A 7,434-nucleotide genomic window follows, 5' to 3' on the forward strand; every position below is an offset into this window, starting at 1 on the left:
TTTCAGCCTAAATAAATTCAATATATAAGGACTTATTACTTGCCTTCCCAATAATTCAATAAATAAGGTCTTAACTGCCTTCAATAAAATTCTCAATTAATATTCTTTTTAATTCACAAAATAAACTCTCTTTTTTTTTTCTTGCGTGTTCCTTGACGTATAATTCACTAATAATTTTTTTCCTATAATTATTTATTTCCGTATTCTTCACGTATAATTTTCTTTAAATAAAATATTTTCCCCTTAATTATAAAATTTTTTTTTTTACAATATATTCCTTTTTTTTTTGTATTATTTTTTTTTTAAAAAAAAATAAATTTATTTATACTATTCTTACGATATTTATCTTAAATAATTTTTCCGCATAAAAAAAATAATTTTCTTGTAAAATATTTAATTTTAATAAAATAATTTGATTTTCGTAATTAAAAAAAAATGTTTAAATTAATTAAAATAATTTTTCTTTCCTTTTATATTAAAAATAAAATTTATTATTACTATTTCCTTTATAAATTTTATTCTTCTGCTATTATATTTTATAAATAAGATAATAAAATAAAATAAAATTTTATTTTAAAATTTAAAGTATTATTTTTTTTTTCTGAAAAATCTTCTATGTCAAAATATTTTATTTATTTAAAAAATAAAATATTTTTATTATTAATTTTTTTGATTGACTTTTTTTTTTAACTTATTATTTTTCCTGAAAGTTCTTTATGTTACTTTGTTGTATTTCCTTTTGGAAATAATAAAATATATTTTTTTTTAGATTCTTAATTTATTAATTTTTTCTGAAAAATTATTTATGTCTTTTTTTTTTCCTTAAAAAAAAATATTCTTATTTATTTATTTGTTCCTCGAAAAATTATTTATATTTGAAATATTTGAATATTTTATAACTAAAATAAAGTTGTATTATTTTATTATTGAATAAAAATTTTATGCGTAAAAATAATCTAAGTGTATTATTAAAATATTAAATTTATTTAATCGTTGCGTTTTTTTTTTATTATTTTTATTTTTGCTTATTCTAAATTTTTCCCTTTTTTAAATTATTTATTTAATTTTATCAAGATATTTTATTTAATGTTTCACGGGGAATATATATATATACACCTTCACAATTAAAAGTAACTTATACGATGGAGTTTTTATTCCAAAGGAGACGCGAACAGAGTTAGACGCTTAAAATTATTCTACATTAAGAAAAAAAATTATGCTTACACAACGATGGTTTGAGTTGATGCTTCCATTCTTCTTGATTGCTGAGCCGTGGTGTTACTTGTTGATTCTTTCTCTTTCGGAGTCGCTGAAGTTGACGTTCTGCAGTTGTCTTCTTCAACAGTGATTCGTTGCCGAATGTGCCTCCGTGAATTCTTCGAAGTGGATATATTTTTAATTTTTTCGAAAAATTTTCGAAGTGGAAAAAAAATATTTTTTCCGAAAATTTTCTAAGTTCGAAAAAATTAAAATTGTTCGTCCAAAGAATTCTTATTTGAAAGAATCCTACCGACTGCGCCAATTTTGTAACGTGCCACGTACAATCAGTTGAATGATGTCGATTTGGAAAAGGTTTTGTGAAATGATTGAACTCTCGAAATTATTCTAAGTGTTTTTTATTTAAAATTATTCTAAGTCCAATTAATTAATTTAATAAAACTTGTGAAAAATATTCTAAGTCCAGGAGACATAAAATATTAAACTGGGTGACGTGAAGGTGCTTGCGCTAACTCTGGTGGATCACGTCTGAATTGTGCCTAATCTGGGCCCCCTTATATATCGTCCAGGGACTCCCGCGGTACCTTCAGATCCCTGATGGTCATCTGCACCTCATCCGCTTCTTCCCACGCTTTGCGTTATCTGAACGCCGTCGTGCGTCAAACAATATTCCTATTATTCTATCGGATGGTAATTGTGTGCCTATAATATTTTATAACCGGGTGACAAGCATACGTGCGATGATCCGTCTTTGACCCTGAACGATGCCGCACATAGTATAATTTGGTACAATGTACTATTGTCGCTGCGTTCGGCATTATTACGCCGCCCGCCGCCGTTGATGATTTATATTAATATGTTTAAGAAAATATGTACTTAATCTCCTGCTCACCTTTAGAATCCGATTATAGTAATATTTTACACCCCTATCATAAAATGTCTGTTGCACCCCCAATGTTAGGTTATTGTTGGCTATGGTATGTAGTAATTTATATATTATATTTAATATAAGTATCAGAGCACGTTGCAATATTATAATATAACAATATATTATATTATGTTACTTTTTATTGCTTTTACTTTTACAGCTTATAATTACGAGGTTCAAGTGGTGCTATGACTCCAAAAATACTGATATCAAGATCGTGAGTGGTGTTACGACCAGCCTCTGACTCATCTGTCTATCTCAAATATCCCTACTTTCTATCTAGCTCTTGTCTTGGTTTCCCTTTTATATGATTGTCATAAAGAATGGGTGGTTCTCTGTATATGCAGGGTCTTGAAAATGTGTTTATGTATTCTTGTTGATTCTTATAGATGTGACATTGAGTTTCAACTTTTTTTAAAAGTATTATTAGACATTCCACGCTCTTTGTCTTGTCCTCGCATTCTTGTGTCAATACATTTTATTAATTAATATAATTTTTTTTTAATTATTTCCGTAACAGTACAATTGAATTTTGTTTTAATATACTTTTCCAAATAGAAAATATTTTGTTATTATATTAATAAATTTTCAATATTTAAAATGGTATTATACATAAATTATAGTTTTTTATCGATAAATTAAAACTGTTATTGATTCTTACAGAAAGGTTTAATGGGTTGTATTAAAATTTATAACAACCATACACATAGCATCAACACAGCAGAAAGCCTTAGATATTTACCAGCTAATAATGATGTAAAAAACTTATTTTATGAGTATTTTGACAATGGTATGAGCATAGCTGAAGCTCAAAAATATCACGAACAGTTGTTAGAGTTGAAAGAAGATTTTAAACTAGAAACATTAGCTAATGGTTGTATAAATCCATGTTACCGTACTATTCGTTATTGGCATGACAATTGGAAAAATTTAAACTTGGGTCCACGTACTGGTGATGGATTAATCGAGGTAAGTTATTTAAACATATAATAAATAATTGTAATTATAATTAATTATTGATAACTAATATACATATATTTTTTTAGAAAATCAAAGAAAAACAGAAGGTATATGAAGAAAGTGGTACCATAGTTCTATTTAAAGAAAACCCATTTGGTATAATTATAATTACGCTAATCATGAAAAGAGCTCACCAGCTAAATTTTTCAAAAGAAATTATATTTGTTGATAGCACCAGTGCATGTGATCCATTAAATCATGCCATAACTTTTATAATGTGTCCCAGTGCAGCAGGGGACAATAATAGTTACCAAAGGTCAAACTTATGAATCTTATTGTCAAGGATTTTCATTATTAAAAGAAGCTCTTCCTGAAAGCTTTTGTGGACAAGGATTTCCTAATATTTTTATTACAGACCAAAGTTTAGCAGAAATTAATGCAATTAACTATATTTGGCCGAAAAGTTCTACATTACTTTGTGTATTTCATGTTCTTCAGGCTGTTTGGCGTTGGTTATGGGATTCGAAACATAATATACCATTGGAAAAACGTAAAATACTTATGAAAGAGTTTCGAACTATCTTGTACTCCGAATCAATTGTTGATGCAGAACATGCATATTTAAAGTTAATTGGAGAAAATCTTGACTATCCAAATTGGATAAACTATGTACAAAATTATTGGAGTTATAGACAAAAATGGTGTTTATGTTTTAGAGATCATACATAAAGAGGTCATGTTACAAATAATTATTGTGAGGTTGCTGTAAGACTATTTAAAGACCATGTTTTATGTAGGGTAAAAGCTTATAATGTTTTAGCTCTAATTGATTTAACATGCACTGCCTTAGAAAACTATTATAAACATAGATTAAGAGAATTTTCAGACAGTAGAAATGCATCGTCTAGATTATTTCTACAAAAAATGATTAAAAAAACAACTTATTTAAAAAAAAAAATGATTATTCAAGAAAGCGATGATGAGTTTTTAGTACCGAGTGAAGAAGAAAGTGGTTTATTGTACTATGTTGACACTAATAGTGGACTTTGTTCTTGTTCAGCTGCTCTTACTGGAAAGTTTTGTAAACACCAATATGCTGTTTATAATTATTTTGGTGTTAGGTCTGAATTTTGTCCAGTTATAACTCCCACAGATCGTTTCAACATAGCTAAAATTGCCTATGGAGATAAAGTTGTAGATGAATCCTTTTATGAACCTTTCATAAAAGAAAATAATGGTCCAATTAATACCTATCAACCGACGTTTGAGTTTTTCTTTTGTTTCCTACGTCACCGTCGCGACCGACCTGGGACAACCACTGCCGTTAACTAGGCCGCGTCAATACTAACATCCGTACTTAACAAACAATTATTATTTAAAAACTATATCACCATAAGGATTGACGACATTTCACTTAGCATACTAGTAGCTTGCATCTTTTCTCAATTACACGTAAATCAGATAAATGACTATTTAATTTCCTAAACAGAATAGACTTAAAACCGATATTCACACGTATTAGCTTAATATCATTCCTGTTATAATATAATCTGTATATGGCATAGTTCTTTTGTACATGTACTCATATATATCACTGAGTATAGCTGAATCGGATTAGTCTGCCCTGAGTGCCCTGACACTTTTATCGATATCGTTCGCTCGCTCTGACTTTAAAAAATTTCCAGAGTTGTAAAATTTTTATAAGTGTTTAAACATTTTACTATTTTTCTTTTTGTTTTCATTTTAAAAATATGTTTAAATGCGTGCAGTTCCCGTCGGTATTCAGTGCTAAACGTAATTTGGTTGCCCACCAAAAAAAAGCATGACGGAGTTCGTATTCCGGGTACTGTTTGTGCGTCAACATTCACTTTCAAAACTGGTTTAAACAAACACCTAAAAAATACACATGGTATCGTACCAGGTCCAGATATAAGCCTAGACCAAATGTTATGAGGAAAAGTGATGGAACCCCTCTAACAGGCAACAAAGAGATTGCATGCGAATTCAAAGATATGTTTGCGAAGCTTTTGAACCAGCCAATAATTAATATCACTGTAAACGAGCTAACGACAGTAGAACAGCTATTCGAAGCTCCGTCAAAAAATGAATTAGAAACGGGATTAAATATGCTTAAGAATGGTAAAGCACCAAGTGTAGATGAAATAGTATCAGAATGTTTAAAAAAGGGTAGACCGTGCTTACTAGAACAACTTCTTAAATTAATTAACATACTATTTGAACAAGAGAAAATACCCGAATCGTGGAGAGTATCTGTCCTTTGTCCTGTTTTTAAAAAAGGAGATATCATGGAGTGCGAAAATTATGGGGGGATCTCCTTACTCAACACGACTTATAAGATTCTATCTAACATTCTTCTGATCAGAATCAATCCATATATTAAAGAAATAATAGGAGAATATCAAGCTAGAAAGAGTCACGAGTTCAATAAAGACATGCACCTTATGTTCGTAGATGAACGTAAGTGTAAATGTCTATGGGTTGGACAAAAAATTCCAGCCACGCGAGGAAATACCCGACGTATGAGGTGTACGCCCTTCGTGTAGTAGACGAGGAGAAAGCCAACCATTTTGACTTGCTGTTGGTGACAGACAAAAATCTGTCGCATTACGTCTACATCTCCAATTTTTCCCACCTGATATGTGCTCAGAAAACTAAACTCACTGAGAGAGTTGTATTTTGTAAAAGGTGCTTTACCAGCTTATATAATCAAATATATAAACGCAAGCTGAGCGGGGAGGAAGCGTTAAAGCAGCATAAGTTGTTTTACGGGGCGCACAAACCAATATTGCCTAAAATGTCTAAGGAGAGTGATTGTGTTATATTTGATGAGTGGAAAAACACAAAGAGACACCCATTTGCCATCTTTGCTGATTTTGAGACACTGATAGTTAAAACGGACGAGGTAAAGGGGAAAAATACAAAGACTGTTCATAAACATGAGGCTATGAGCTATGGTCTCACTGTGAAGGCGAGTAAAGATGTACCGACAGAGCTATTGGGTGAACACAAGATACCGACAGCACCAGTTATCTACCGAGGAAGTGAGAGCCAGCCTGATGTTGCTAGACATTTTGTTGATACCGTGACGGATATATCGTTAAAGATTGAAAAAATACTAAAGACCAATATAACCATAAACATATCCGCTGATGACGTCTAGGCTCACGAAGCAGCAACGCGTTGCAATTTATGTAAAATCGAATTTAGCCCACCCTCGGAGATACTTTCTCGCAAGACAGCTGACCATTGCCATCTATCGGGGAAATATCGTTAAGCTATATGTAATGTATGCAATCAAAAATTGTGAATACAAAACTATGTATCGATATTTTTCCACAACTTGTCCAACTACAACACACACCTAATAGTCACAGAACTTGGTCATGACACAGTGAGGAAAAATATATTTCTTATACGAAATATGTGTCAAGCAAATTTTCGATTCGGTTTATTGATACTTTCCGCTTCATGGCAACGAGTCTAATTTCACTCGCTAAAAATCGGATAACACCAGGTCTTGAAAATTTTCGTGAAACAGCTAAAATGTTTACTGGAGTACTGGAAACGATATGCTGCTTGCGACACGGAAAAGGATGTACCCGTATGAGTTCACCGATAGCTGGAACAAGTTGGACGATAGGCTATTACCACGGAAGAGAGACTTTTACAGCACATTGACTGAGTCGGGGATAAAGGATGAAGAGTTCGATCACGCCAAGGAGGTATGTTATACGTTGTGCGCGTATTTAGATCTATATTTTAAAATTATTGTATTTTACAGGTCTGGGATCACTTCAATTGCAAGACATTAGGCGATTACAGTGATTTATGCCTAAAAATCGATGTGTTACTGTTGGCGGACGTCTTTGAAAACTTTCGTGATGTTCGTATGAAGACCTGGATGCCGCTCACTACTTCACCGCACCCGGTTTAAATTTCCACGCAATGTTGAAGTATACGGGTGAGAAGTTGGAACTTCTGACAGATTACGATATGCTCTTGATGTTTGAGAACGGTTAGTATAATATTATATTTAAAAATATACACTTAAACATTTTTTTTAGGTATTTGTGGTGGATTGGTGCAGGTCAGCATGCGGTATGCCAAGGCCAATACTGCTAAGACACCTGGTTATGATGAGATGAAGGAATAATCGTGGTTGATATACCACGTTATTTTTAAATTTTTAAACTTTATAGGTAACAACTTATACGGTTGGGCAATGGCTGAGTACATGCCGTACGGTGAGTTTAACTGGGTTGAACCCAACTTCGATGGTTAGGACGGTTTAACAGCAACATCGGATA

At 31.7% G+C, this 7,434-nt stretch overlaps 1 pseudogene; it reads left to right on the forward strand.

The window, feature by feature from the left end:
* The first annotated feature begins 2,643 nt into the window (after nucleotides 1-2,643).
* LOC126553278 (uncharacterized) lies at nucleotides 2,644-4,438 on the forward strand (annotated as a pseudogene).
* Nucleotides 4,439-7,434: the final 2,996 nt, after the last annotated feature.

The sequence above is a fragment of the Aphis gossypii genome, unplaced genomic scaffold (assembly GCF_020184175.1).
Source record: "Aphis gossypii isolate Hap1 unplaced genomic scaffold, ASM2018417v2 Contig00118, whole genome shotgun sequence".
Taxonomy (NCBI): domain Eukaryota; kingdom Metazoa; phylum Arthropoda; class Insecta; order Hemiptera; family Aphididae; genus Aphis; species Aphis gossypii.